Source organism: Stegostoma tigrinum, chromosome 35 (assembly GCF_030684315.1).
Source record: "Stegostoma tigrinum isolate sSteTig4 chromosome 35, sSteTig4.hap1, whole genome shotgun sequence".
Lineage (NCBI taxonomy): Eukaryota > Metazoa > Chordata > Chondrichthyes > Orectolobiformes > Stegostomatidae > Stegostoma > Stegostoma tigrinum.
In genome coordinates this window covers 23,769,808-23,786,690 of record NC_081388.1, presented here as the reverse complement: position 1 = coordinate 23,786,690, position 16,883 = coordinate 23,769,808, and the positions used below count along the sequence as shown (strand labels likewise).

At 43.3% G+C, this 16,883-nt stretch overlaps 1 protein-coding gene across 3 annotated transcripts in view; it reads right to left on the bottom strand.

Moving 5' to 3' along the window:
* Nucleotides 1-16,883, bottom strand: part of LOC125447600 (sphingosine 1-phosphate receptor 2-like) — an 84,133-nt gene that overhangs the window by 49,830 nt on the left and 17,420 nt on the right. Inside the window, exon 2 of one of the 3 annotated variants that reach the window (XM_048522150.2) lies at nucleotides 8,597-8,720. The exons of 1 other annotated variant lie outside the window; for it this stretch is intronic. The gene's annotated coding sequence lies outside the window, so the exon portion shown is untranslated. Of the gene's footprint in view, nucleotides 1-8,596; nucleotides 8,721-9,575; nucleotides 9,825-16,883 lie in introns of those variants that run through there. One more of the 3 variants, XM_048522153.2, reaches the window with a different exon arrangement.

Here is a 16,883-nt window from a genome sequence, read left to right as displayed (position 1 = left end):
ACAGAAACAACGCTTTCACTGCAGCAAGCTCCTGCACTGATACGTCTCGCGGTTTTCTCCCAGCTGTATTGAAAACTTTTATCGAATGAGATAATCTTGACCTGAGTCTGACCTAACGTAAATGTGTGGCTCCTTGTGTACATTGGTAATAGAAAGGGGGACGGAGCAACAGCAAAGCAACCTTTACAGGCATGAGTAAGTGAAACTGAGTGCAGCCACAGTAAATAGGTCAGAAATCTTGCAGTGATGTGAGATCTCAGCCTCAAAACCTTAATCCATTTTCACTACTTTTAAATTCTGATTAAATATTAGTGATACACAAAATATCACGGGCCCATGTGTGTTATAGACACACACGATAACACAGAGACAGCAGGCTGCAATGTGTTGCACACACACCAACATAGGCTAGAGACTGGCAACAATATGTTGCACACACAGGACAACGTAGGCCAGAGTGTGTTACACACAGGACAACACAGGCTGGAATGTGTAACACACAGGACAACACAGGCCAGAGTATATTATACACACAGGACAACACAGGTCAGAGCATGTAACACACAGGACGACACAGGCCAGAGTGTTTTGCACACAGGACAACACAGGCCAGAGTGTGTTACACACAGGACAACACAGGCCAGAATGTGTATATACAGGACAACACAGGCCAGAGTGTATTACACACAGGACAACACAGGCCAGAATGTGTTACACACACAAGGTAACACAGGCCAGAGACAGCAGCCACAATGTGTTACACATTCAGGATGACACAGGTCAGTGCGTGTAAAATACAGGATGACACAGGCCAGAATGTGTTACACACAGAATGACACAGGCCAGAGTGTATTACACACACAGGACAACACAGGCCAGAATGTGTTACACACAGGACAACACAGGCCGATATGTGTATGACACACAGGACAACACAAGCCAGAGTGTATTATATACACAGGATGACACAGACCAGAATGTGTTACACACAGGACAACACAGGCTAGAGTGTGTTACACACAGGACAACACAAGCCAGAGTGTATTATATACACAGGATGACACAGGCCAGAATGTGTTACACACAGGCCAGAGTGTATTACACACACAGGATGACACAGGCCAGAATGTATTACACACACAGGATGACACAGGCCAGAATGTGTTACACACAGGACAACACAGGCCAGAATGTGTTACACACACAGGATGACACAGACCAGAGTGTATTACACACACAGGATGACACGGCCAGAATGTGTTACACACACAGGACAACACAGGCCAGAGTGTGTTACACACAGGACAACACAGGCCAGAGTGTGTTACACACAGGATGAGCCAGACTTTATAAAAGACCTTAAAGTAAGGGAATACTCAGGAGGCAGCGATCAAAATATGGTAGAGTTCAGTCTGCAGTTTGAAAGAGAGAAGGCAAAATCGGATGTAATGGTGTTACAGTTAAATAAAGGTAATTACAGGGGCATGAGAGAGGAATTGACGAAAATCGACTGGAAGCAGAGCCTCGTGGGGAAGACAGTAGAGCAACGATGGCAGGAGTTTCTGGGTGTAATTGAGGACAGAGTACAGAGGTTCATCCCAAAGATAAGAAAGATTATCCGGGGTGGGATTAGACAGCCATGGCTGACAAAGGAAGTCAGGAAATATATCAAAGAAAAAGAGACAGCCTATAAAGTGGCCAAGAGCACTGGAAATCAGAAGATTGGGAAGGCTACAAAAACAAACAGAGGATAACAAAGAGAGCAATTAGGAAGGAGAGGAACAAGTATGAAGGTAGGCTAGCTAGTAATATTAGAAATGATAGTAAAAGCTTCTTTCAATACATAAGCAACAAACGAGAGGCAAAAGTAGATATTGGGCCGCTCCAAACTGATGCTGGAAGGCTAGTGATGGGAGATAAGGAAATAGCTGAAGAACTTAATAAGTACTTTGCGTCAGTCTTCACAGTGGAAGACATGAGTAGTATGCCAACAATTAGGGAGAGTCAGGGGGCAGAGTTGAATATGGTAGGCATTACAAAGGAGAAAGTGCTAGAAAAGCTAAAAAGTCTAAAAATTGATAAATCTCCTGGCCCCGATGGGCTACATCCTAGAGTTCTGAGGGAGGTGGCTGAGGAAATAGCAGAGGCTTTGGTCGTGATCTTTCAAAAGTCACTGGAGTCAGGGAAAGTCCCAGATGATTGGAAAATTGCTGTTGTAACCCCCTTGTTCCAGAAAGAATCAAGGCAAAAGATGGAAAATTATAGGCTGATTAGCCTAACCTCGGTAGTTGGTAAAATTCTAGAATCCATTGTCAAGGATGAGATTTCTAAATTCCTGGAAGTGCAGGGTCAGATTAAAACAAGTCAACATGGTTTTAGTAAGGGGAGGTCGTGCCTGACAAACCTGTTAGAATTCTTTGAAGAGGTAACAAGTATGTTAGACCAGGGAAACCCAGTAGATGTTATCTATCTAGACTTCCAAAAGACCTTTGATAAGGTGCCTCACGGGAGTCTGCTCAGCAAGGTGAGGGCCCATGGTGTTCGAGGTGAGCTACTGGCTTGGATTGAGGATTGGCTGTCTGACAGAAGGCAGAGAGTTGGGATAAAAGGCTCTTTTTCGGAATGGAAGCAGTGACGAGTGGTGTCCCGCAGGATTCAGTGTTGGGGCCACAGCTGTTCATATATATTAATGATCTGGATGAAGGGACTGGGGGCATTCTGGCGAAGTTTGCCGATGATACGAAGATAGGTGGACAGGCAGGTAGTACTGAGGAGGTAGGGAAGCTGCAGAAAGATTTAGACAGTTTAGGAGAGTGGTCCAGGAAATGGCTGATGAAATTCAATGTGAAGTTTTGCACTTTGGAAAAAAGAATACAGGCATGGACTATTTTCTAAATGGTGAGAAAATTCGCAAATCAGAAGTGCAAAGGGATCTGGGAGTGTTGGTCCAGGATTCTCTAAATGTTAACTTGCAGGTAGAGTCCGTAATTAAGAAAGCAAATGTAATGTTGTCGTTTATCTCAAGAGGGTTGGAATATAAAAGCAGCAATGTGCTTCTGAGGCTTTATAAAGCTCTAGTTAGGCCCCATTTAGAATACTGTGTCCAATTTTAGGCCCCACACCTCAGCAAGGACATACTAGCCCTGGAGCGTGTCCAGGGGAGATTCACACAGATGATCCCTGGAATGGTAGGTTTAACGTATGATGAACGGCTAAGGATCCTGGGATTGTACTCATTAGAGTTTAGAAGGTTGAGGGGAGATCTAATAGAAACTTACAAGATAATGTATGGTTTAGAAGGGGTGGACGCTAAGAAGTTGTTTCCGTTAGGTGGGGAGACTAGGACCCGTGGGCACAGCCTTAAAATTAGAGGGGGTAAATTTAAAACTGAAATGAGACGACATTTCTTCAGCCAGAGAGTGGTGGGCTTGTGGAATTCATTGCCATGGAGTGCAGTGGAGGCCAGGACGTTGGATGCCTTCAAGGCAGAGATTGACAAATTCTTGATCTCAAAAGGAATCAAGGGCTACAGGGAGAGTGCAGGGAAGTGGTGTTGAAATGCCCATCAGCCATGATTTAAATGGTGGAGTGGACTTGATGGGCCGAATGGCCTCACTTCCACTCCTATGTCTTATGGTCTTATGGTCTTAGGATTACACAGGCCAGAATATTTTACACACATAGGATGACATGGCCAGAATGTGTTATGCACAGGATAACACAGACCAGAGTCAGGCCAGAATGTGTTGCACACATAGGAAAACACAGGCCAGAGTGTGTTACATGCACAGGATAACACAGGCCAGAGTGTGTTACACACACAGAATTACACAGGCCAGAATGTGTTACACACATAGGATGACATGGCCAGAATGTGTTGCGCACAGGATAACACAGACCAGAGTCAGGCCAGAATGTGTTGCACACACAGGACAACACAGGCCAGAGTGTGTTACACACACAGGACAACACAGGCCAGAGTGTGTTACACGCACAGGACAACACAGGCCAGAGTGTGTTACACACAGGACAACACAGGCCAGAATGTGTTACGCACAGGATAACACACACCAGAGTCAGGCCAGAATGTGTTGCACATATGCACACACGGGATAATTCAGGTTCGATTGTGTTACACACATGACAACAAAGGGCTGGTGTGTTTTTTTCTCTGACAGGGTAACACTGATTTAGCGCTGTGTTGTTGAGCTGGCCTGTGAGATGGTACAGGTACTGAAATATTCTGAGAGTATGGGCAAAAACAGGGTTGCAGCAGCTCTAACCTCATAGGAAATTTCCCACAGCTGATTTGCTGATGTTCTTTTTCATAAACTAGTAACCACCACCAATAAAAACACTTGTGTATCCAACTGAGCATTAGCACACAACACCCATTAGGGAAGGTGGGGAAGTGGATATGGAGAGCAGGAAGGGACTAAATCAAAAATGGATTTGGATGGGGAACTAAAGCACTGTATCTCATGCAGTATCTGCTGATATTAAAGATTGGTGAGGAGAGGTGTCTCCTGACAGAGGTAATCAACCTCTTTATCAAAATCCAGACAACCGAGTGGTGACAGAATGACTGGAGACCAGCCTTTGTTCACTTACAGCCTTTATCTGCAAAAGCACCCATTATGTTACATCCCATTTTCCCCTTCTTTGAAATTAATTTATGGGATGTAGATGTCACTGGTTTGTCCAGCACTTCCTACCTGTCACTAATTACCCTGGAGAAGGTGATAATGAACTGCTTCCTCGAATGGCTGCAGCCCTTGTGGTGGGTGCTCCAATGTGTTTTTAATCAATCTTTTGCTATGATTCACCTGCTGGCAGGTAGAACTTGAACCCTGATCTCCTGACCCAGAGATAGGGACACTATCGCTCTGCCCTGAGACAGGTGGTGCCCAATTAATACCTCCTCCTGACCAGAAAGAACAGTATCTAAATATCATGCTCACTACGAAAGCTATCCTTTGTCTTTCACATTGGACTGAGGTATCATTTTGAGAAATAACTAACAGAGTGGCAGCATCTCTAACCTCATTGGAGTTCAGAACTGAAGGCTCAAATGCAACACTCTCATTGCTTCCTCATCTGCTAGGGCAACATTCTTTAAGCGTGTGGCCCCTTTTAAATTTTGCTGTGTATGTGCAGAAACTTGTAATATCTTCCTGCAAGAGAGACTTCTGGAAATCTCAGGGAATATTGTACACATGGAAAAGTTCAGGTGACATAAAGGTCATTCACACAGAGTGACTCGATCAGTATTGGTGATCTTTTGATTTTACTATCAAAACATTCTCCCCTATCACAACCCCCAACAAACTCTCCCCTCACCTGAGGTGTTGTGACCCTTGGTTAAACTACCATCAGTTGTCTCGCACTTTCTAATGAGGGAGCTGCTCTGTCATCCTGTTGTCCTCTGATAATGTAGTGATTTCCCCCTATCTTTTATGTAGAGCTGCTAAAGGAGGCAAACAGTTTGGTGGAATGGATAGAAAAGTGGCAGATAAAATTTAATACAGAGAAGTATGAAGTGTTACATTTTGGGGCGGCACAGTGGCTCAGTGTTTAGAACTGCTGCCTCACAGCACTGGGAACCTGGGTTTTATTCTACCTTTGGGTGACTGTTTCAGTGGAGTTTCAAAGTTCTCCCCGTGTCTGCGTGGGTTTCCTCCAGCTGCTCTGGTTTTCTCCCACAGTCCAAAGATGTGCAGGCTCGGTGGATTGGCTATGCTAAATTGCCCATAGTGTTGAGGGATGTGTATATTAGGTGGGTTATAGGGGCATGGGTGTGGGTGGGATGCACTGAGGGTCAGTGTGGACTTTTAGGGCCAAAGGGCCTGTTTCCACACTGTAGGGATTCTGTGAAGTAGATAAGGCGATAGTACTGTTTTCAGTATTGTTCCACTGTCTGCTAGGCTATATGAGGTGACTGCTATGATTTGATTAATTGAAAAAGTGATCAGGAAAAGTCTCTACTGCACTGAGATGATAAAACTAGGAGGTAGCTGGTAAGGTAGGACATGAAACCAGAGGCTACTTGATTGAAAAAGCAACTGGAGAACAGTTTCTATTTGTGTTTCCATCTGTTCATGATGCTGCTTTATCTGTACAGTCCCATGCACACACTGATTCTCACTGGGGTACAGTCCCACACACACTGACTCTGACTGGGGTACAGTCCCACACACACACTGACTCTCACTGGGGTACAGTCCCACACACACACTGACTCTCGCTGGGGTACGGGGTCCCACACACACTGATTCTCACTGGGGTACAGTCCACACATACACTGATTCTCACTGAGGTACAGTCCCACACACACCCTGACTCTCACAGGGGTACAGGATCCCACACACACACTGACCATCACTGGGGTACAGACCCACACATACACTGACTTTCACTGGGGTAAAGTGTCCCACACACACTGACTCTCACTGGGACACAGGGTCCCACACACACACTGACTCTCACTGGGGTAGAGCCCCACACACACACTGACTCTCACTGGGGTACAGTCCCACACACACACTGACTCTCACAGGGGTACGGGATCCCACACACACACTGACTCTCACAGGGGTACGGGATCCCACACATACACTGACTCTCACTGGGGTACAGTCCAACACACACACTGACTCTCACTGGGGTACAGTCCCACACACATACTGACCGTCACTGGGGTACAGTCCCACACACACACTGACTCTCACTGGGGTACAGTCCCACACACACACTGACTCTCGCTGGGGTACGGGGTCCCACACACACTGACTCTCACTGGGGTACAGTCCACACATACACTGATTCTCACTGAGGTACAGTCCCACACACACCCTGACTCTCACAGGGGTACAGGATCCCACACACACACTGACCATCACTGGGGTACAGTCCCACACATACACTGACTTTCACTGGGGTAAAGTGTCCCACACACACTGACTCTCACTGGGATACAGGGTCCCACACACACACTGACTCTCACTGGGGTAGAGCCCCACACACACACTGACTCTCACTGGGGTACAGTCCCACACACACACTGACTCTCACAGGGGTACGGGATCCCACACACACACTGACTCTCACAGGGGTACGGGATCCCACACACACACTGACTCTCACTGGGGTACAGTCCAACACACACACTGACTCTCACTGGGGTACAGTCCCACACACATACTGACCGTCACTGGGGTACAGTCCCACACACACACTGACTCTCACTGGGGTACAGTGTCCCACACACACTGATTTTCACTGGCGTACAGTGTCCCACACACACTGACTTTCACTAGGATATAGGGTCCCACTCACACACTGACTCTCACTGGGGTATAGTCCCACACACACACTGACTCTCACTGGGGCACAGTCCCACACACGCAGTGAGTCTCACTGGGGCACAGTCCCACACACGCAGTGAGTCTCACTGGGGCACAGTCCCACACACGCAGTGAGTCTCACTGGGTTGTGGCTCCCACACACACACCGACTGTCACTGGGGTATGGGTTCCTACACACACGCTCTGACCCTGGCTGGGGTACGGCCTCCCAAAAAGACTGACTCTCATTGGGGTATGGATCCCACACACACTGCATCACACTGGGCTACAGTACCACACACATTGACTCTTTATAGATATGATTTGACTTGGTTTGTATACTACCCAGCTGTTTCCTGAAAACATATTTAAGTTGGTCTGTTGGTATTAGTTTCTTATTCTATCTGTTGTACGTGTCCTTGAGGTCACCATGTTTCCCAATTTAGATCAGTTGCTGTGATGTCATCTTTCCAGAATTGTTCACTATTTATTCCCACTGACAAACATGTCCCTGGCAAGGGTCACTGGACCCAAAATGTTAACTCTGATTTCCCTCCACAGATGATGCCAGACCTGCTGAACTTTTCCAGCAACTTTTGTTTTTGAAAGAGGACCTTTGTGCAGACAGACATAGAAGATCTCAGTCTCAGTCCCACCTCTCTACTTATTCCTGTGGTCACAGGGTAGGAAATTCCTTCTGTTATTTAGTATCATGCAACAGTAGGCAACCTCACAATGATAGCACACTGTAATTAACAGTGCTTGTTACTATGGTTTGCATTTTATTAAATTAGACTAGTCAGAATCAGGGTGTTGAATGGCACATGCCCAGCACCTGGACTGTGGAAGTGAAGAGAAAAGAGTCTCTAGCTTGGATAGATGCTGGATAAAACTTACAATGGAATAATGGTCTGTTCTTGTCAGAAAGTAGACACATTTGGAGGATTGGTGCACCTGAACTGTGCAAAGCTGTGTCCTCAATGATTTGTCATTCAGACAAATTATCCAGAATTATCTTTACAAGTGTAAAGAAGAAATTGCCACTTGCAAATCAAACATGGTCAATGCTGAGTTAACAGTGTGCCTGCTTCCACTGATCCTGAGCAGAGTGGTAATGAGTTCACATCTGAATGCAACTGTGAATAAATCGGATCATTACATTGGATGGGCTGTCAGGGCCTGAAGCAATCTGTGAGGTACAAGGCTCCCTACAGGGTTCAAGGTTATTGAACAGCAAACATTTTGACACTCACCACAAATTCCATGTTGCGGCTTTCCTCTATACAGCAGGGAGCACAGGCTCTGCAGTGGCTGAGTCTAAAGTCCAAAGGAAGGGGGTGGCTAGTCAGCAGGCCCACATTCCACCTCTCCTCTGACCTATTGGAGCAATAGTTTCACTTAACCACAGACAAAGATGTTGCTACATGGTTGCTTAAAGAGGCAGTGTCATTGTATTAGAGATGTAGGGTCACTGCATTAATGGGACAGTGTCACTATATTAAAGTAGTGGGGTCACTATATTAAAGGACCAGTGATCATCAAAGATGACTCTGATCCTATGAGGTTTTCATTCAGATGAGTAAATTGATAGCGAACCTACCTAACAAACTGAAAACCCTTTTCAGATTCCTTTATTGCCTTTTCCATTTCAAAGTCATTAATTTCAGAACACAACAGAATCTGACCACACTAAACCTTATCTGAGCTTCTTAACTGTTAAATAAATTAAATTACTGTTGAAGCAATTGAGGAGCTACAATAACAACTGTGCTTTCTTTTAACTGTCATCCTTAACTTTAGACAGCTCAGAATGATCAACAGTTTGCTATGTTGCATTCTGATAGAAGGGTTATTATTCGATAGTGATTGTTTTGTTTCCTTTTTTGATCTGGATTGACTGACTGATTTCATAACTATACACATACTCACAAGGTTGAAAATATGGCCTCATAGACACCTTCAAAAAGAATACTGAACTTCAACAACTATTTATTCAATTGAAAAGTATCTGCCAAACAAACACAGATATGAACAAATCACATAACATTCTTTGATTCAAATTGAATAGATTAGTCCTTCCTTCAGACAGATTGGTTAAATATTGAGATAATTGTTTCAGTTTAACCGGGGATAGAATTTCTCTGAATGAAATTAGTTTGTTAGTAAGCTCTGTACTGTGATTAGAATAAAATAAATCATGATACATTTTAGATAATCAAACTTCATTCTTACCAGTTTTCTCTCAAGGTTTGACACACTTATTTCTCCCACTGAACCATTTTCTCAAATGATGTGACAGAGAACAAGGCCATTTTCAGTGTGAAGCGTACGTCTCTATACCACAAGGACTGGATTTAACATATTCCCTGCCTCCCTTTGGCTAAGATCCTGGTTTATTCATCCGTCCTACCCCTCCTCTGCCTTACAACAGCCCCCGATGATAGAAAATATGTGCACAGTTGCTGCTCAAAACCTTGCTCAATGCTCATTCTCTGTGAATTGTTTTATGAACATCTAAACTGCTGCAGATGTTAGACTTACATAACATGCTTGTTACGTAACCAATAGTCAGTTAGGATGTGTGAAATACTGAGATCAAAAACCCTCAAAGAGGAACAATTTGAGGGAAATGGCACCCTATCTTTATAAAGATTGAGCCATAAAGAATAATGTTTATGTTCTAAAGATGTGTTTTAGTTAGTTAAGGGGGAAACTATAGAGTATGGGATTTGGGATGTGGTGGTGAGGATTAGTTAGAGGGTGGAAACAGGTAGTTCGTAATTGGAACTGGGTTGTGGTGTCCCATAGGATTCAGTTACTGAGATATTTCTGTACACATTGTATATATATCAAGGCCCAACATCAATATACCAAAACAGGAAATATAACTAGTTATTAAGAAGACAAAAGAAAGCTGTAAGAAAGATTTTGATAACACAAGGATGAGGTTTAAAATGGACCAATGGAATTCAGTATCAATATGTGTGAGGTAACATAGCTTAGAAATGACAGAAATAGTCAGGTTGCAAATCGGAATAAATGTGATATTTGAGCATGTGGGTTCACTGGTAATTAAAAGAAAACCCCAGGTGACAAGGCTATAAAAAATGGATTTCCATGTCTTCAGTGTAAGAGATGTAGAGTGTAAAATCCAGTATGCATGAATCAGCCATTTGACCCAGCAGTGTGAGCACTGTTAGATTTCACACTGGAAAAAAGAATACTGAGGCTTTAAAGAGGGTTCAGCAGAGGCTTACTGCAATGCTGCCCGGTATGTTTAATCAACTTTTCTGAGGAACTCAGTGTTAGCATACATTTGGGAAACCTCAGGCAAAAAGGGGAGGGAGAACAGGAATTAACGCTGTGATGGCCAGAACTGCTTCTCAGAAACAGAGTGAAACTTATAAAAAAAACATGCAGAATGTGAAATAATTTAACAACTACTTCCTCCCACAAACCCCTTTACTATCGTAAATTAGACCTCAGAAGTCTTCCAATCTGTCCGTGTGCTTTCTGGAGATGGGTAAGTAATTTCACTGCAAGTACAACTTAACAACTACTGTTGTTCCCTCAGCAGGGTGAAGTTGAAGACTGGTCTGTTCTCCTCAGCCTTGAAACAAGGGCCAACATTTGGGCCTCCTTCATTGAACCATGGGTAGTGCAGACTAGGAGGAGCTAGCTGTGTTACAGTTTTGTTCGCTGACTTCCAACAATGCATTCATTGTGAAGCTTCAGAATCAAGGCCTATTGCACAAAATGAACATTCTGTTGAGATGAGTGCGGTCCAGGGAGAGCTGTGGCTCCTTGCTTTCATCATCCAATTGAAAATATAATCACAACTTAGCAAATAGGGGAAAAATAAACCATGTGCTCAATTTTTTGAAGCTCCTTCACAAGAACATTGTTTCATTTACTTGAGGGTAACTTTCAGCTTTTAAAATGCTAATGCAATCCTTCTCTCACTGAACACTGATATGAGCAAGTTCCAAATATAAAATCCTGTTTTCCATGTGTCTGTTAGACATAGATTGCAATGGTGAAGCAGCTTTCTTCCTCTCAGACTTTAGCTGTACTAACTCAAACCAAGTGGGAATTACTGTGGCACAGACTCAAACTTCAGCATTCTTCCACCTGTGGTGAAACATCCAAATGTTAATTAATTCTCCATTTACAGCCAGCACTGACATCATGGTGGCAGTGTGAGGCATCTTGGACGGGACTGTACAGTCCACCTTGCTTCTCACAGTTCAACAAGGCAATCTGGAACTCCAGAGAACCATCTGGTGAGCGGAATTCAAAGGATCACACACAGTTCCATCAGTTGAGTATAGCCGGGAACGGAGTGATCAGGGTGGGTTACAGGACTCAGCTTATCTATGTGATTGTTGAAACATTCACATGCCTGACCACCAGTGAGTGCTGACTAACTGAGTACAGCGACTGAGAGCAATTAATAAGACTAGAATTAGAATTAGCAAGCCGCAAGTTCTGTGATGGAAGGTAGGTGATTTATATATTTATTAACATCCATTGTAGAGTTGGAATCTCAGACTAGTGTCATATTGTTGATGGTTATTTTTGGGAAGGGTTAAAAGAAAGTTTAGAGAATCCTACCTGAACCATTACCTAATCAGAGGTCAGAGGTGGTTTCTTTACTCAGAGAGTAGTAAGGGAATGGAACGCTTTGCCTGCAACAGTAGTAGATTCGCCAACTTTAGGTACATTTAAGTCGTCATTGGATAAGCATATGGACGTACATGGTATAGTGTAGGTTAGATGGGCTTGAGATCGGTATGACAGGTTGGCGCAACATCGAGGGCTGAAGGGCCTGTACTGTGCTGTAATGTTCTATGTTCTATGTTCTAATCCAGTATGTGGAGAAGAGCGCTTTGCAGGTGACTGTAAATCCCCCTGGAGTGTTAATGGAAGACTGTTTATATTGTGGAAATTACAAAAGAGAGTGTAAACATTGAAACCATTAGCTTGCTTTTGGTTTTGAATAATCAAGGATTTATTTTGGCTTAGAAAACCAAGAAATTAAAAACTTTTAGGGCAATTTTTACAGCATCCTAACTAGAGACACAATCAAATATAGTTTCTGTCTGAGAAAGGTGGATAGAACACTTTAGGGAAATTGCAGTTATCTTAGTGTAAAAGTTTGACTTGTGAAACTCCCAGGTGAGGAGTATTTTGTTCAAAGTCTGAAGATTATTGAAAGACTGAGAAAGACTAAACTTTCAGTTTTGTGAATATTCATGCAAGATGACTTCAAAATCCCCAGGACAGAACTGGAGATCTAATATAAACCGAAAAAAACTGCGGATGTTGTAAATCAGGAACAAAAAAGAAGTTGATGGAAAATCTCAGCAGGTCTGGCAGCATCTGTGAAGAAAATGTCAGAGTTAATGTTTCGGATCCAGCAACTCTTCCTCAGAACTAATTTGAACTAAATCTCTGGATTTGAATCACTGCAAAATAATGGTGTTTGGGAATTGATGGGGCATAGTTTTGCGGTGAGTTTTAAGATCTTTCATACTGTGTTATGTATTTAGATGGTTTGGTTTGTTTACTTTTATCTTTTTCCTTTCATGTAATAAACTTCTGTTTTATTGTTAATAGAAAAATCTGCAACCTTGTTTTTCTATATTTCAGTGAATGACCACCACGCTAATTAAAAACAAATTCTGTCAGGCCAGATCTCATTTTGGGATCTGATTTCTCCAGTAGTGACATCAGCTGGGACTATAACAGTCTTTATCCTTATCAGAATTTAAGATTTTGACCCCCAAACAGTGAAGAGATGAAGATATATTTCCAAATCATGATAGTGTGTTGTTTGGAGGGAAACTTGCTGATGGTGGTGTTTTCATTTATCTGTTGCCCTTGTTCTTGTAGACTATAATACTATAATCATCCCCTTATGTAGCATTTCCCATCTTCCATCAACTGTGTCTCTGAAACCCTCAATCCCTCAAACCATTGTCACCTCTAGATTTGTTTCAATGTTTTTGTGTGAAGCCTCCTATCTCCCACTTACTGCAATCTTGAGCCCAATTACAGCTGTACTGACTGTATCTTCTCCACAAATAGTTCTGGTCATTTATTGCAATATAAAAGTAAGGAGGGCTTGCTACAACCGTGCGGGGCATTGTTGAGACTCACCTAGAGTACTGTGTATAGATTTAGCTTCTTTACTTTAATAGTGATATCTAGTGGTAACTCAGCAACACATTCTGGAATTCCATCTCTCTAACACACACTTGACCAAGTTTTTTGTTCTCTCTGGTCCTCACATCTCCTTTTTCGACTTTGTGTCTAGGTTTCTGTGGAGCTCCTTGAGATATAGAAACATAACACAGAAGCAGAGAAAATAGGAGTAGAAGTAAGCCATTCTGCACCTCGAGCCTGCTCTTCCATTCAAAATGATCATGTCTGATCATCCAACTCAGTCCCCTGTTCCCACTTTCTGCCCCTATTCTTTGATCCCTTTAGTCCTAAGAACTTTATCTATATCTTTCTTGAAAGTCTTCAATGCTCTGGCCACAACAATTTTTTGTGGTAGGGAATTCCACAGACTCACCACTCTCTGGGTAAAGAAATTCCACTTCATCGCAGTCTGGAAGGCCTCTCATATCCTTAGACGATGACCCTGGTTTTGATTTCCTGATAATCAACAGCCAGAAGATCCTTCTTCAGATAAAGAAGCCAAAACTACACACAAAAGCTGACGTTTCGGGCCTAGACCCTTCATCCTCTCTGATGAAGGGTCTAGGCCCGAAACGTCAGCTTTTGTGCTCCTGAGATGCTGCTTGGCCTGCTGTGTTCATCCAGCCTCACATTTTATTATCTCACAATATTCTAGGTCTAATCTTGCCAATGCCCTGTACAGTTGCCGTGTACAATACCTTTGCTCCTGTTCTTGAATCTGCTTGCTATGAAAGCAAATATGCAATTTGCCCTCTTCGCTGCCTGCTGCACCTTCATGTTTATTTTCAGTGCCTCATGCACAAGGACACCCACGTCTCATTGCACCTCCACAATTCCCAATGTATCACCTTTCAGATAATTGCCGTCATGTTTTCGCTACGAAAGTGAATAATCTCATATTCAACCAAATTATACTGCATCCTCTGCCATGTATTTGTTCACTTCCTTAACTTGTCTAAATCACACTGAAGCACATCTCCATCCTCCTTACAGTTCACCCTCCCACTCAACTTTGTGTCATGTGCAAACTTGGAGATAAGACACATAATTTCTTTATCTAAATCATAAGTATTTGCTTTTGAAATGTGCAAAGCGTGATATTGAAGCTTCTTGATATTGTTATTTCTTAAAGCAGTCACTGATTTCATTAACTAACTGCATTTCTGAGATGAACACAGCAGGACCACTTAACTACAAACTCTGAGTTCACCCATGCTAGCTTTACCTCATGGCTGGAGGTGATACGCAATTACCAATTAGCCTGTGTGCATTAATGGGATTAGTATCTAGTGCATTCTATTTATGTTACTGAATTTTTCCAACTTCACCCACATCTGTGCTGATGTGATTACTTGTGTATCTTTCTCAGCATCTATTTTTGCTGCATCTAAGTGCAATCTGGTGTGTGTGTGTGTGTGTGTGTGTGTGTGTGTGTGTGTGTGTGTGTGTGTGTGTGTGTGTGTGTGTGTGTGTGTGTGTGTGAGAGAGACAGCGAGAGAGTAAGAGTGAGAGGGAGGGGGAGATATTCTATCATGTGGCAGCATTCGATGATTATATGAGGTTTATCTGCTGTTTGTAGACAGTGCTGTGTTTGCTTCAGTTTGCAGTCTCAGTCTCCCATTCCTAAGATAATAGTCCCACAAAAAACACATGGATTATTTTAAACAAAGTGAAGAATACAAACAGGAATAGGGAATTTGGGAACAGGGGTTACCTGGACAATTGCTCCATGTTCAAAGCAACTGAAGAAAGAAGACAACAGTAAAATGCTCATATTGAACCTGAGCTTGTCTTTCAGAAAGCAGAGGTGAGCTGCCTTCTGGAACTGTAGGAATTCTTTGGGTGTAGGCTCACCCACAATGCTGTTCGGGAGGCAGCTTCAGGATTTTGACCCAGCAAAACTGGAGGAACGGCGATGTATTTCCAAGTCAAAATGTGGCTTGGAGGGGAACTTCCAGGTGGTGGTGCTGCCATGCATGTGCTGTCTTTAGTCTGTCAGATGGAAGTGGTCGTGAGTTTGAAAGGTGCTGTCAAATGAGCTTTGGTGGATTATTGCAGTGTATTTTGTAGATGGTACACACTGCTGCTTCTAAGCATTGTGGTGAAGGATGTTTAAATGTGTGTATACGGTGGAGATTGAAGTGTGTTTATCGAACAGAACTGAGCGCCCCAGCACTGCCTGTATGTGTATTTGTAACAGGACCGAGGTGTGAGTGTGTAACAGGACTATTTGTTTGAAGTTTTTTGGAACAAGTGACAAAAAAGATTGATGCAATAGACATTCTCTATATGGCCTTCAGCGAAGCGTCTGACAAAGTTCCACATGGTAGTTGGTTCATAAGGGTAGATCACATGGATCCAGGGGGAGTTAGCCAGTTGGACATAAAATGGCTCAAAGGTAAGAGACAGAAGGTGGTGATAGATGGTTGCTTTTCAGACTGGAGGCCTGTGACCAGCGGTGTGGTGCAAGGATCGATGCTGGACCCATTGTTTTTTGTCATTTATATAAATGATTTGAATGCGAACATAGGAGGTATGGTTAGTAAGTTTGCAGATGACACCAAAATTTGTGTATAGTGGACAGCAAAGAAGGTTACCTCAGAGTACAACAGTACCTCAATCAAATGAGCCGATAAGTTGAGGAGTTGCAGATGGAATTTAATTCTGATAAATGTGAGATGTTGCATTTTAGTAAGGCAAACCAGGGCAGGACTTATACAGTTAATGGCAGAGCTGTGGAGAGTGGTGCCTAACAAAGAGACCTTGGGGTACAGGTTCATAGTTCCTTGCAAGTGGAGTCACAGATAGACAGAGTGCTTGAACAAGGTGTTTGGCATGCTTGCCTTCTTTGGTCAGAACATTGAGTACAGGAGTTGGGAGGTCATGCTGCAGCTGTACAGGACATTGGTGAGGCCACTTTTAGAATACTGCGTACAATTCTGGTTGCCCTTTTTAGGAAGGATGTTGCTAACTTGAGTGGGTGTAGAAAAGATTTACAAGGATGTTACCGTGGTTGGAGTGTGGTACATGTGTGGAATGAACTGACAGAGGAAGTGGTGGAGGCTGGTACAATGACAGCATTTAATAGGCATCTGGATGGGTACATGAATAGGAAGGGTTTAGAGGGATATGTGTCAAATGCTGGCAAATGGGACTAGGTTAGATTGGGATGTCTATTCAACACGAACGAGTTGGATCAAAGGGTCAGTTTCTGTGCTGCATGACTCTATGATTGAGGTGTGAGTATGTAACAGGACTGAGTGTCCTAGCACCGACTGTGAACCTATTTATCATGGTTAGTCTGTGTATTACATGGCCTGACCAGTTGTGTGG